At 36.7% G+C, this 16,133-nt stretch overlaps 1 long non-coding RNA gene across 1 annotated transcript; it reads right to left on the bottom strand.

Moving 5' to 3' along the window:
- Window positions 1–5,537: 5,537 nt before the first annotated feature.
- Window positions 5,538–10,496, bottom strand: LOC128024899 (uncharacterized). The gene is made up of 2 exons (XR_008186061.1): window positions 7,518–10,496; window positions 5,538–7,484 (listed from the first exon to the last, which is right to left on the bottom strand). It is a non-coding gene; the product is annotated as an uncharacterized LOC128024899 (long non-coding RNA).
- Window positions 10,497–16,133: the final 5,637 nt, after the last annotated feature.

Raw genomic sequence — 16,133 nt, 5'->3', positions numbered from 1 at the left:
CGATGATCTGCATATCCGTTACAATTATTAGGGCTCAAGCCCGAAGGGGCGAAGAGCCCTATTGTTCTTCTAAGGATTATTCTTATTATTTTTTTTATTTTTTATTTAACCTTCCGGGGGTTTTTAGGAGCCTTAACATGCTCAAAAACTCTTGAAAATTGGCACACACATTGGAATCTGCGGCCATCAGGACGCCGCAGAGGCTGGGACCCGGGCGTGGCACAGGGACTCTACAGCGCCCCCTGGAACACCTTCAGAAATCTTGAACCATAGCTCACACAGACTTGCATGTATTTATATGAAACTCGGTACACTTATAGATCTCATTGAGCCGAACAACTTTCACACTTTATGTCATAGGCTCCGCCCAACAGGAAGTCAGCTATTCAGGGCTGTTTAAAAAAAGCATGCTCTGGAATTTGAAATACTCCTCTGAGGTTTTCAACCCGTTCGCCACGAAACTCGGTGAACATGATCTCAAGACATTGGGGACGAAAAATTGCGAGGGGATTTTTTATATCTTGAACGGTTTGCCCGTAGCGAGGCGTGGAAATTTTGGCGAGAAATGAGAAACAGGAAATGTCTAATAACATCCACATACATTTCCTGAATTTTATCAAACTTCATTGGTTTGTTCGTTGTATGATACCGATCGTATATATGTGACTATTAAGAGTCAACGTTATAGCGCCACCAACTGGCAGCAGGAAGTGAGTCATTTTCAAAATGTTTTGAATTCAGCATCTTATTTTTACTCGATTTACTTAAAACTTCATCAGAATAATGACAAAACACGGCCGATGTAAATCTGTTGTGGGGATATTGATATCTGATATGGCGTTGCCATGGCAACGTGTCAAACTTGAATGTTCTGTTATGATGAGTTTGAGGCAGACACCAACCTCAGATTTACATGAAACTAAAAACACATATCAGTATTAGTGATAGCTAGACAATGGGAAAAGCTTTTAAAAGGGCGTGAAGGAGGCATGCTATAGCGCCACCTTTTGTCAAAAGTGGGGGGTTTAGTTTTAGCTACAGACACCAAACTTGGTACATAAATTGTTCTTATCAAGAAGGACAACTTTCTAATTCACAGTCATCAGCTACGACCAACAGGAAGTCGGCTATTTTGATTTGAATATTTAAATTGAGCTCTGATTTAATGCATTCTCCTCAGAGGAAATGTTCACTATACTCCCCAAACTTTGTCTACATGTTGAAAAAACATTGAGGAACTTAAATTGCGAATGGATTTTGGTTAGCTTGAACCGTTTTGTCGTGGTGATTTTTTGAAATGACAGTAAAAAGGGAATAATTAATTGTCTTGTATTTTTAAATTGCAGCTTCCAAACACTTAAAAAAAAAATCATACAGAGATCAAATCATTCTGAGGACATATGCATAGTTTCATGACCTTACAACACTGTATGATTTAAAGAAAATAAAAAAAACTGTCAGACATCTCAACTCACTCTGTCCCTCTGTTTGAGCAATGTATGTGTGCTGACTGAGTGCATGTGTGTGTGTGAGTGTGTGTGTGTGAGTGGGGGATGGGCATGAGCTGAGTGGCAGACACAATGAGAGAGAGAGAGAGAGACTTAATCATCTCTTTAATCACCAGAAAAAAAATGTATTTTAAATTGTTATTTTTTGTTGCTGTTGCTAACATTGCTGTTTTCATTACAGCTTAAGAAATCTCTTAGGCCTTATCCTTTTCTGACAGTTTCAGGAATTAAAAACAAAATTCTAAAAATACTTATTTGTGCTGCAAATAATAATTTCAACTCATTTGATACTGACCTATTCCATCCTGTGACATGACATGTATCTACATTTTTAAAATCTCATGGATGTAACAGTAAAACTGTTCAGTTCACAGATCAAGACTAAGCTTCTTTCACAAATGCTTATAAGTCATTAAAGGATTTAATAACACTGTTAAATAATGTCTAATTTGTTATCATTAGTAAATGCATTGGTAACACTTTATAATAACTGCACTCATTAGTAAATAGTCAGTTTATGCTTTATAAAGCCTTGTCCCAATATTAATAGTCAGTAGTAAGCAGTTTATAAATACAGCTATAAATAGCTTGTTCTTGGTTTATAAGCACATTTATTAAAAAGGAGAGTAATCTTTTCAGTTATCTTCCTATGAAAAATAAAAAAAATAAAAATAAACAAACAACAACACAGATTGATACAGAACTCAGAAATTTTATTGTGGATTTATGATAAAATCAGCATGTAAAAATGAATTCATACTCCTCCGAGAAGACATAAGTAGTTCACACCAAACTTTTTCAACATGATGCTAATATACTGAAGATGTTAAATTGCGAATGGGTTTAGGATACCTTAAATGGTGTGGCCATAGTGATTTATTAAAGTAACATAAAAAAATACAATAGTTATTTTACTATATCTTTAAACATTTTAATTCCAACTCTTCACAATTTTTTATATAAGTAGAAGTCCTCATTTGAAGGAAGCACAGTAAGTTTCATAGCTTTATCATTTTCAAGAGCCAGCATAAAATTAAAACTATCATAACTTATAAATCAAGCTTGCAATTCTTAGTACCAATAATGGCCACCAGATGGAGCTATAGGATTACTTTTAAATAATTATTGTAGAAACGAGTATGATTTAAATCATTTATAGAAATCTTTCAAAGAAAAATAATATGAATTTTATGTATTTACTGATAAAATGACCCTCACTTAATTAGAATAACAAGCTGAAGTATTGTGAACTGTATATTAAGAAATAATTCTTTATAGGCTTTATGGACAGATAAGTTTTGAGTGACTCTTGAAGGTTCAGCCCCACATCCTCTTTTACCACTGTTTAAAGAATTTATCTTACAGAACAGGTGCGAATGAATTTTGGATAGCTTGAATGGTTTTGTCGTGGTGATTTATTGAAATAACAGTAAAAAAGTAACCAGTAAATGTCTTTTTATTTTTTTAAAGTGCAGCTTCTAAACACTTCAAAAAAATGTACACATAGAAGACAAGTCATTCTGAGGAAATATGCATAGTTTCATGACTATACAACACTATATGGATGATAGAAAATTAAAAAACTATCAAACATCTGATGTAACTCTGTCCCTCTGTCACTGTGGGTAATGTGTGTGTGTGTGTGTGTGAGTGAATTAGGTGTGAAACTATCAGGGAGCATTTAGTCTCCAGCGCCAACATTTTACAGAACTGCCACTTTCCTGGAGTCTCCAGAATTACTCTGTGTCAGGTTCTGAGAGATCTAAGATTCAAAAAATGATTTAATAAGAATACCATGAAGTATTGTGAAATACTATATATTAAGACTTTATATATAGGCTTTATGAACAGATTAGAGTGACTCGTGAAGGACCAGCACCACCTCCTCTTGTCCGATGGTTTGAGGAATATATCTTTCAGAATCCGGGATTAAGATTTAGGAGCTCTTTTTTATTCCACCTCCTTTCCTGAAAGTCTGTCTTGCAGAATTGACTAAAAATTAATCTTCACATTAATTCCTAATTATTTTGCAATTCTTTTTGTCAGTTCTTCTTGACCTGTTTTTTTCTTCTTCTTTTCTGACCTCATGACCCAGTCAGCATTTTTTGTACAATGGCCAAGTCTTAACTTATCAATTTCTGTATTGCATTTGTGTTTGATATTTCTCACAGGCTTTACAGAGTTAAAACTCTTTTTTTAGCGCATTTAATCTGTAAAAGAAAACATGCCCAATAATTCTGCACACATGAATATAAGGAGTTTTTCTCTTCCAGCTTTCCTGGACTATTGTATAGCACTCATAAATGATTAAATGAAAAATAATGGTAGTTATTAAGATTGATATGGTTTGGAATTGGTAAAATGTGCTTGGAAAAAAATCACAATAAAACAATGTTTTAATGTTTAAGTTTGGAATATTAACTGACATGAATGAATGCTATATAAATATTGTTCATGTTAACATAATGTTTAGAAATGAAATATTATTGTAAAGTGTCACTAAAGTTATATATATTGTTCTGTGAATGTGATTTTAAAGTCTTGATGATTCGGATTAACCCTTTAACTGCCATATCCTTTAAAACCTCACTGCCAGAGGGATATTGTGAATGCATGTGCCCGCTGGGCACAGTTTACCTGATGCCACCGGGGTGGCGATGGCATTGGTGGCTTGAGCCCGCCATCGCTGCTTGCAGCTATATTTATTATTATTCTTCTTCTCCATAATGAATCGCATTTTTGAGGGCCTAAAAATACTCAAAAAGTCATGAAACTTTGCACACACCTCAGAACCGGCGAAAATGTACATATGATATGGGTTTCAGAAGTGGGTGTGGTAAAATGGCTCAACAGCGCCACCTATACATGTTCAACGGTGTGCGCCTCGAGCTACGTTTCATGTACATGTATGAAAATTGGTATACACATGTAACTCTCCAATACCTACCAAAAAGACTCTTGGACCCAAATTCTAAACCCAACAGGAAGTCGGTTATTTTTAATTTTATGAGCAAATTTTGTGTCATTTTTGTCATTTCCATGCGTTGTATTTTAACGAACTCCTCCTAGAGATTTCTTCAAATCAACACCAAATTTGGTATGCCTAATCTAAAGGCCTTTGCGATGTTAAATTGCGAAGCTTTTGAGTTTTCGTTGAAGGGCCCGTGTGTGGCGGCCTGGCGAATTTCGATGATTCGCCATGAAACAGGAAGTTGCTATAACTCAGACATACAATGACCAATCTTCCCCAAACTTCACATGTGTGATAAGAGTCCTGGCCTGAACACATCTGAAGGCCATTATTCCAACGGGTGTGGCAAAATGGCTCAATAGCGCCACCTATACACATTCAACGTAGTGTGCCTCGAGCTATGTTCCACGTACACGTACAAAAATCGGGACACATATGTAACACTCCAATACCTACAAAAAAGTCTCATGGTACGAAATCTGAATCCCAACAGGAAGTCGGTTATTTAGAATTTTCTCTGCAAAATTGGCGCTGTTTTTGCCATTTTCAGGGGTTGTACTTTACAAACTCCTCCTAGAGATTTATTCAGATCAACAGCAAACTTGGTCAGTTAAAGCTAAAGGCCTTTACGATGTTAAATTGCGAAGATCTTGAGGTTTCGTTAAAGGGCGTGTCCATGGCGGCCTGACAATTTTCGATGTTTCGCTATGAAAAAGAAAGTTGCTGTAACTCAGACATACAATGTCCAATCTGCCCCAAACTTCACATGTTAGATGAGACTCTTGACCTGAACAGATCTACATGCCCATATTCAGTTATAGTCATAGCGCCACCTATTGGCAACAGGAAGTGATATATTTTAAATTGTGACAGACTATTTCTAGAAATGTTATGACATCAATGTCTTTTTTGTGGTCAGTCTAATCTAAAGACCTGTGTGATGTTTAGTTGTGAAGATCTTGAGTTTTTGTTAAAAGTCGTGTCCATGGCGCTGTAGGGGAATTTACAGTTAAAACCCAAGGACCAGATATGTCGCAATGAAGACCAGGACTCAGAGATGAGTTCAATTAATAATAATAATTTTACTTGAAGAAAATAGTTTGCAATTTCATCAGCAGAAGTCAGCTTCAACACTCTCGAAGGAGTTCGCAGGCCGCCCCCAGTACAATACAAAATCAACCACAGTTATACCCTGACAGAGGATACTAATTGCGTCAATACATGAGTCAACAAAATTCTGATTGGTTCCAAAACCTAGATAAAACTCTCCAAAGACGTAGATCTGATACGCTGGACACTGGCAGTTGATCGTTTGTCCTGGGACTGTCTGAGCTTCTCCCTGTACAGACAGATACTAAAACACATACACAGAGAACTTATCTAAAATTCAAGGCTTTCTAGCACTGGCAAGTGTCTTATCATTACGGTTGGATACACACACATAATATGTGGACATTAATCTTGAGGAAAAGAAATACAGCACACATAAGGTTACACATTTCACTCTTGCTATAACTTGATTAATAGTCAAACAAGAAATCATGTAATAATATAATATAATATCAGTATGAAGCAGACATGGGGACTTGGTCCCATCTCTGGTATGAAGGATATGGCAACTCGGCATCCACTCCTTCAGTCCCCCGTTTTAGATCAATGTGGGGTCTAATACCCCACATCTGGTCTAATAAATGAGGTCAGGTGTCGTTGTGATGCATGCTAAGAATGCAGACTGTTGGTCAACTTAAACATGTGCATACTTAAAATCTCTGGTACTGGCTGACATTTCTAGTAATAAACACATTATTTTGTACAAAATACTTCCCATATACATTCTTATTTCCCATATACATTAATCTACTTACTTAATCCCACAATATCGGCACTTGCACTAGTCTTTCTTCACATAATGTCTTTTCCAGTGAATCATTCTGTGTGTCCCTCTACCTGGAAAAGTGTCCTCACTTTCATCAACATATCTTTGTAAATACCTCTCTTCCTACTACAGCTACTTCACACTTACCCTCTAAAACCAAACATTTATCCAACAGCCTTAAGACTAAATTTGCATATTCATTAACCAGATTTAACAAATCATTAAAGAAAAACGCATACACTATAACCAATTCAAAAAAAATGTAACCCTTAAGAAGGATATTTGTCTTATTTGTTTTCTTTTAATATGTCTTATACAACTATGATGAATTTTAGTTAATTTGGTCATATAGTAAAATAAACTCATTACAATAAACGTATATATATATATTATTCTCTGGAAGCCGGGCTAAATGAATAACCACTGTTATTGCATTCCTGACATATGTCAGACCCTCAGTCACCTCACAGATACCAAATACAGACATTGCTTATAACCTAAATCCCAGTAAAGATACCCTTATTTTATGAAAATCTATCATTTTCCCGATCAATGGTACAATTATAGAGATTGAATATCCATTTTACCCTTTCATTCCAAACTTGTCATTGTTAACAACATTTGATCAAAATTACATTTTAAGTATCGAAGTGTCTAACTTCAAAAATACAACTAACCTATCCACTTATTGTCATGCATGTATTTTATACCAGGACATTACTGTTAACCATACTCATTGCCTTATTATTACCCTTTTTTTTTTAAATGTAAGTCTTGTCAATTATCATACCATATTACTGTACTCAGACTATATTAATGACACATTCAGAAGCAAATCCTCAGTACCTCGTATTAAGTCAATTTAGTTCTCACTGTTTTGTCAGTTAGAAATGCTTACACATCAGCTACGTGATCAATGTCTTTAAAACCCTCATTCATGTTTGTCATTTGGTTGTGATATTTATTTACTCATAAATTATTATAAACTAAAAAAGAGCACACAGATTTCCCAATACTATTACTAAATGAACAATACTATTACTTAGTTCTAAACGCCCAAATATTTATTAAAGAGACATCCTCAGTTTCTGTAAATCTGTATTGAAACAATATACATTATCAAAAAGCCCTGTCAGTGTTCACAATATTAATTTGATTTGACCTGACAGGTGTTCATAAGCAGCTCCATAGAGCATATTACAATTGTTTTGTTCAAACAAAATTTATTATTATTATTTTTTTTTTTTGCTGTGCTATTTCAATTAATTCAAACCTCTTGTTATGGATTTGCTCCATTAAGGGGCTATCCACACGTTTTTGTTCAACTTATCTCTGTTCTACATAAACCACTACATAAAGCTTTTGCACTATATTACACAAGCAGGATTCACTCCTTTGTTTTCCCACCAGGCTTCTTTATGTGAGGGTGCTCTCTGGATAATTTGGTTAGTGACGTAGCCAATCTGTCACTGTTTTTCTGCCATCAAGTCTAAAATATTTACCTTCACCATTCAAACAACAAAGTGTTAACTTGTTAAAATTTAGACCCTCATTTAAATTTAGGCATGGATTTTAAACCCATTTTGGACGGCAAACTTAAATTTCACAAATCCAATCATATAAACATTCTTTAACATATTAATCCAGAGAGTGATTTAAATCAGTATTATAAAAGACAAAACAAGTCATTATTACCAGTAGCAGACGGAGCTGGATAACCAATCCTCTTAAAGCTCGTCCCATGTTTGGCATTGTCTTTTCATTAGTTTTACTCAGAATTATCGACTTCTGTAAAGTAATTTCACTTAACACATCTGTAATGATAAAACACTCATTCCAGAGGTTAGTGACTCAATTGAAACAAAACAGGAACAGAATTGTCCCCCAATAATATATATATAGCCATCCTCATGCATGCACATACTTAACACATTTATATTTTAACAGCTCATATTTAAGGTTTTCCTTTTGGTATTAAATCGGAAGGATTTAAACTCAAACATTGTCTGTGCATTTTACCAAGTTTGTACCTAATCTCTTATCTAATCTCAAAGTTTGCCTGTTCATTAATGATTTTTATTTTGAGAAAAATCAGCTGGGTTGTTTTGGTCTTAAAATTATTGCTCTGTTTTGGTTACTCTTTCTTACCAGGCCAATAATAGAAGAAGAGCACTATCCCTGCCTCCACTCAAGCACTCTCTCTCTCTATCTCTTACTGTGCAAAATATTATTTATTTATTTATTTTGACAATTTTTGCCAAACTTTAACTTAGACTATAATATAAAATTCATTACAACATATAACCCTAAATTATTCAAATAAGTTAAAAATGTCAAAGTTTCTAGATCTAAAATCTCAGTTTAAACTGTTTAAAATACATAATGCTAGGAACATTTCTTTAAAATTATTTTTACCTTACATGCTTAATTCCCTTAACCTTTGTTATCTAAACCATCTCTTGATTAAGCAGAAGCAGTCTTCATTTTTAGCCACCACCATATCTTGTTATCATCTTGTGTCATGCCTAATGACCTGCATGAGTAAAGACTATGATATAGACATATTAGTTCAATATCATTTTAGCCTCATAAGAAATTTTTGTCTCAAAATAATGGCTGTCATCACATGGTCTCAGATGGTTCTTGAAAGCCCATTGCCATTAACTTTTTATAAATAAGCTCCTTGTCCTCAGGGTGTGATCCACTGGCATAGTTGCATCAAGTTGTGGACACTTGTCACAACAATCAGTCAAGGAATGCGGTTGCTGGTGATCAGGTCTGGAGGAGCTCACATTTTGAGGCAGATTGCTGTACTTCATACAGTTCCCCTCTTAATGATGCTCTAGGCCTATCAAGCATCCGCTCAACTCCACTACCATCTCACATATAACACCACCCTTCAGGGCAGGTGCCCAGTGGCGGTGACCCCCTGCCTTAGGTTGTCCCCTATTGGCCAGAAGAGGATCTTACCCGTCATTGAGAAATCACCTCATGCACACTGGTAACCACTCTTTCCCGTTGCAACATCCTCGACAGTCTTCTTCCAGAATCCAGTATTTCCTGCAGCTTAGGAAAGGTGCACTCAAGAACCATGAGAGCCATTGACAGCACCTACTAGTGTTAAAACATTGAAAAAGGTTAATCAAACTAATATTTAATCGCTAAACTCAATTGGATACCTCCAAACTATCATGCTGAGATTACTCAGTGAATTTATTTTTCACACCCGTCCATTCATTGTAATTTTCTGTTGCTTCTGTAGCTGCAGCCATCAGGCCCTGTATGATGGTGGAGACTAAAAATAAGACAGATAAGTTACTGGTCATAGAACAAATAGCAATACAATTGTTTAACTATTCAAAATTATTACATCTATAGCTCAGGGTCTGTATTATGATTTTAAAGACCTCATGTCTCTTCAACAATTGCTCCTAAATTGTTATTCATTATTTTTATAATCTCTTATTTCTTACATGCATTGGGCAGTTGAACATTTAACTACCAATTGCCCTCTTAATGCATTAAATCTGAACTCTTTTTAGCATGTCCTTTAGCATCTCTGCCTATGATTTGACTGAAACACTGTGCTGTACTATAAATATCTTATCACTTAAACATAAGCTCAGATAACGGCATTTTAGCTTACTTTGAATGAGAGAGAGAGAACTCTGAGGGATTCAGGACTCGTAACAATGCATTTTCATTCATTTTTAACATAATTTCATCGTACTATCATTTTACTCTAGCCCAGTTTAAAACTTGTCAGAAATTATATGCATTTTAAAAATAAACATCTTTATATTTGTATTTTTACTTTATTTTCACAACTCAAATGTTTCTCAAAGTTCTTTGCAGTCATTGTCATTACTTTTACATCAACTTGTATTTATCCATTCACTTAATTCTGGCCATGGCTTCTGAATTTCAACATTGGTTTTAAATCTGTCAGGTTATCTGACCCAGGTATATTACTTTGGGTCTTGCTAGCATGCTGTCTTCAAAGTTACTTTGAAACCCCCGTTTATGTTACTTGTTTACAACTTTATCATCTCATAAACAAAAAATAATTTTCTTTTCTCTTCTTTTTTCTTTTTTTATGATGCTGCATGACTACAATTTTGCAATCCAACAATAAAATTACTCTTTTGGCCAAACATTAGTAAATATAGGAATTACATTTTTTTTTTTTTTTACTCAGAACATGTCTCTGGTACTTTCAAAGCTTAAGCCAGAGTCATGGTGGGGGCCAGCATGAGATAAAACAACGGCTTCATTGTAGTCAAAGTAATTTTATCTTTTTTAACAAAACATAAGCTTCTAAGTTTTTCCAAAATGCCACTGCCAATTTGTGTGCCTACAGTTTTTTTTTTTTTTTTCACTAACCCAGAATTCTGTTCAGTATTCCTTGTCAGGACTTTCAACAATTATATAGGAACTGGAACAGGTCTTATGATATCATTCTTTGTCATTTAAACCTTCTATGTACAGAGAATCAGATTAAATCATCACTCAGTTACTTCTGGGATTATTTTTAACAAATCGGCACATACATTTATAAATGTTTATTTCTCAGGTTCTTTCTAAGTTTAAAGCCAATCAAGTTTTTGTTTTAACATTACAATCAGAATTAAAGCTCAGACTGATCATTCTTTAAATGAATTCAGAGAATATATATTTTTTTTTAAAGTCAGAGCTTCAGAGCCAAACTGTTTACAGCATTTGCTCTCTTCTGTTTCATTATTTCTATCAGGGCTGACCAGGTTACCTAATTTGTCAGTCATATTTCTATCATAAACCAAAAACATATTGAGGCGGCGATCTTACCAACAGCACTTGACTTCTGCGTGATGAAATTGCAAAGTATATTCCAGAATTTCCATATACTGGTCCAATCCAATCAGGGTCATGAAAACTACATTTTAGCTCTTTTGGGGTTGTTCCTGAGGCATCCCAGATCAATCAATACTTTCCCTTTGCATATATCCCTATATTTTTATAGGTGCACATATGAATTATCACTATTTATTTTTAAACACTAATTTTGGATACTCTTTTCCCTAACCACTGACCTGGCCTATTTCTAAGCTCGGGGCGCCCCTGTCTGTAATGGTGGGTGATCGAGAGTTGGTAGAGCGAGATACGACTAGAACCCCCGTCTAGCGTCTTACATTCTTCTCGGGATTTCCCATACCCCTACTTTGGCTTACCCGGCCGTAAATGCACTGCCCTTTATGGCCTCTCGTGCTTTTTGGCTCTCTGTGCTTGACCCAGCACTGCCTATTTACGGCCCTATGTGTCCCTTGTCCCTCGGTGCTTGACCCAGCACTGCCCTTTATGGGTTCACATGCCTGTTAAGAATGCGTTGTCCCCCCCTGGACTGTGCACACCTAGAAACAAATTTTTACGTCTCTCTCTAAGACCTATAAGTGTGCACCTGTTCCCTCTGTAACTGTACACATCTCTAAATATCTTATATCAAGACCTACCGATGTGTACTTGTACCCCTTATACTCACAAGGTTACTTATTTACAGGTATATTGTGACACCAATTTACCTACTCCACCCTGGAGCTGGTGTCTACCCCCTCACGTCTGAGTGAGTCTATCGTTCCTCCTTCTCTCGACCCCCTCCACTTACAGACAGTTCCTAACCAATAATATTAAATCTAAAATCTTTCCTACCTTGGTTTGATGATTGATCAGGGATGTCAACAAAGAACTATTGCCCGCCGATCCTCCACCATTAACTGTAGGGGAATTTACAGTTAAAACCCAAGGACCAGATATGTCGCAATGAAGACCAGGACTCAGAGATGAGTTCAATTAATAATAATAATTTTACTTGAAGAAAATAGTTTGCAATTTCATCAGCAGAAGTCAGCTTCAACACTCTCAAAGGAGTTCGCAGGCCGCCCCCAGTACAATACAAAATCAACCACAGTTATACCCTGACAGAGGATACTAATTGCGTCAATACATGAGTCAACAAAATTCTGATTGGTTCCAAAACCTAGATAAAACTCTCCAAAGACGTAGATCTGATACGCTGGACACTGGCAGTTGATCGTTTGTCCTGGGACTGTCTGAGCTTCTCCCTGTACAGACAGATACTAAAACACATACACAGAGAACTTATCTAAAATTCAAGGCTTTCTAGCACTGGCAAGTGTCTTATCATTACGGTTGGATACACACACATAATATGTGGACATTAATCTTGAGGAAAAGAAATACAGCACACATAAGGTTACACATTTCACTCTTGCTATAACTTGATTAATAGTCAAACAAGAAATCATGTAATAATATAATATAATATCAGTATGAAGCAGACATGGGGACTTGGTCCCATCTCTGGTATGAAGGATATGGCAACTCGGCATCCACTCCTTCAGCGCCATGACGAAGTTCGATGTCTCGTCATGGGAATAAAAGATGTTATAACTCAGGCATAAAGTGTCTGATCTTGCCCAAACTTCACATGTTTGATAAGGGTCCTGGCCTGAACAGATCTGAATGCCAATATACCATAATACCTAGAATATCAAAATCAACTGCGGGCGGCAGATCCTTTTCCTATTTGGCGCCTAAACTCTGGAATAACCTTCCTAACATTGTTCGGGAGGCAGACACACTCATGCAGTTTAAATCTAGATTAAAGACCCATCTCTTTAACCTGGCATACACATAACATACTAATATGCTTTTAATATCCAAATCCGTTAAAGGATTTTTAGGCTGCATTAATTAGGTGAACCGGAAACACTTCACATAACACTGTACTTTCTACATCATTAGAAGAATGGCATCTACGCTAATATTTGTCTGTTTCTCTCTTGTTCCGAGGTCACCGTGGCCACCAGATCCAGTCTGTATCTAGATCAGAGGGTCACTGCAGTCACCCGGATCCAGTACGTATCCAGACCAGATGGTGGATCAGCACCTAGAAAGGACCTCTACTGCCCTGAAAGACAGCGGAGACCAGGACAACTAGAGCCCCAGATTCAGATCCCCTGTAAAGACCTTGTCTCAGAGGATCACCAGGACAAGACCACAGGAAACAGATGATTCTTCTGCACAATCTGACTTTGCTGCAGTCTGGAATTGAACTACTGGTTTCGTCTGGTCAGAGGACAACTGGCCCCCCAACTGAGCCTGGTTTCTCCCAAGGTTTTTGACTCCATTCCGTCACTGATGGAGTTTCGGTTCCTTGCCGCTGTCGCCCCTGGCTTGCTTAGTTGGGGTCACTTCATCTACAGCGATATCATTGACTTGATTGCAAATAAAAACAGACACTATTTCAACTGAACAGAGATGACATAACTGAATTCAATGATGAACTGCCTTTAACTATCATTTTGCATTATTGAGACACTGTTTTCCAAATGAATGTTGTTCAGTGCTTTGATGCAATGTATTTTGTTTAAAGCACTATATAAATAAAGGTGATTGATTGATTGGGTGTGGCAAAATGGCTCGAAAGCGCCACCTATAAACCTTCAACGGAGTGCATATGCACATTCAATGTAGTGCGCCTCGAGCTATTTTTCACGTACATGTACAAAAATCGGTACACACATGTAACACACCAATACCTACAAAAAAGTATTTTGGTACAAATCCGAATCCCAACAGGAAGTCGGTTATTTAGAATTTTCTCTGCAAAATTGGTGTTGTTTTTGCCATTTTCAGGGGTTGTACTTTAACAAACTCCTCCTAGAGATTTATTCAGATCAACACCATACTTGGTCATTGTAATCTAAAGGCCTTTGCGATGTTAAATTGCGAAGATCTTGAGGTTTCGTTAAAGGGCGTGTCTATGGCGGCCTGACAAATTTCGATGTTTCGCCATGAAAAAGGAACTTGCTGTAACTCAGACATACAATGTCCAATCTGCCCCAAACGTCACATGTTAGTTAAGAGTGCTGCCCTTAACAGATCTACATGCCCATATTCAGTTATAGTCATAGCGCCACCTGCTGGCAACAGGAAGTGGCAGATTTTACGCTGCAACAAACTACTCCTAGAAATTTTTTGACATGAATGTAAGTTTTGTGATCAGTCTAATCTAAAGGCCTGTGCAATGTTAAATTGTGGAGATCTTCAGTTTTTGTTAAAGGTTATGTCCATAGTGCCATGACAAAATTTCATGTATCACTATATGAAGAGAAGTTTTTTTTTTTTAACTCAGGTACATAAAGTTTGTTCTTCCCCAGTCTTCACATGTTTGATAAGAGTCCTGGCCTGAACATATCTGAAGGCCAATATTCCATTATAATGATAGCGCCACCTGCTGGAAACAGGAAGATTGGCACATATATGGATACTTTGAAATATTCCACTTATATTTATGAGTTTAAACGCATATTTCTCAGCGTTCACCTATTTACTAAAGCCACTCGCTGCCGGTGAGCCCGGGTGTGAGGGCCCGTTCATCGCTGCTTGCAGCTTTAATTAGGGCCCGAGCACCGATGGTGCGAGGACCCTCTTGGAATTGCTCCGTTTATTATTAGGGCTCAAGCCTGGAGGGCGAGAGCCCTATTGTTTTCCTTAGGATTATTTATTATTATTATTATTATTATTATTATTATTATTATTATTATTATTATTATTATTATTATTGTTATTATTATTTTCTAACGTTACGGGGGCTTTTGGGGCCCTTAACATGCTTAAAAAGTCTTGAAATTTGGCACACACATTGGAACCTGCGGCCATTAGGGCCGGGCAGAGACTGATACACGGGCGTCGCACAGGGGCTCTACAGCGCCCCCTGGAATATGGAGGGCCATATATCATACATACTTGTACGTAGACACACGAAACTCGGTACACATATAGAACTCATCAATACAAACAACTTTCATAGTGCATATCATAGGCTCCGCCCAACAGGAAGTTGGCTATTTAGGGTTTATTATTCATATTTGTCGTCAAAGTTGTGGGGGCTTTTGGAGTCCTTAACATACTCAAAAACTCTTGAAAATTTGCACACACTTTGGAATCTGTGCCAAAATCGCCCCCTGGAACACAGTCATAAATGTTGATATATAGCTCACACATACTTGCACGTATTAATATGAAACTCAGTACACATATAGATCTCATTGTGCCGAACAACTTGCGTATTGCATGTCATAGGCTCCGCCCAACAGGAAGTCAGCTATTTAGAGTTATGTAAAAAGCGCATGCTCTGGAATTTGATATACTTGTCATAGGTTTTTTACTCGATTGCCACCAAACTCGGTCAACATGATCTCAATACATTGGGGATGAAAAATTGCCAGGGGATTTTTGATATCTCGAACGGTTTGCTCGTAGCGAGGCGTTGAATTTATGGCGAGAATTGAGAAACAGGAAGTGTCTAATACCATCCACATACATTTCCTAATTTTAATCAAACTTCATCAGATTATTCATTGTATGATGTCGATCGCATATATGTGACTATTAGGAGTCAAAGTTATAGCGCCACCAACTGGCAGCAGGAAGTGTGTCATTTTCAAAATGCTTTGAATTCAGCATCTTATTTTTACTCGATTTGCTTCAAACTTCATCAGAATAATGTTTAAACACAGCCGATATAAATCTGCTGGGGGGATATTGATATATAAAAATATTGTTGCCGTGGCAACATGTCAAACTGGAATACTTCTCAGGTGATTTTGAGGCATATAACATGCTTAGAATTTAATCAAACTCAGAACACATATCAGTATTAGTGACAGCTAGACACTGGCCAAAAGTTCATAAAAAGTTCACTCTATAGCGCCACCTT

This window comes from Carassius gibelio, chromosome A12 (assembly GCF_023724105.1).
Source record: "Carassius gibelio isolate Cgi1373 ecotype wild population from Czech Republic chromosome A12, carGib1.2-hapl.c, whole genome shotgun sequence".
In the NCBI taxonomy this organism is placed as follows: domain Eukaryota; kingdom Metazoa; phylum Chordata; class Actinopteri; order Cypriniformes; family Cyprinidae; genus Carassius; species Carassius gibelio.
Note: the sequence above shows the minus strand (reverse complement) of the source record. Positions and strands in the feature narration are given on the sequence as shown.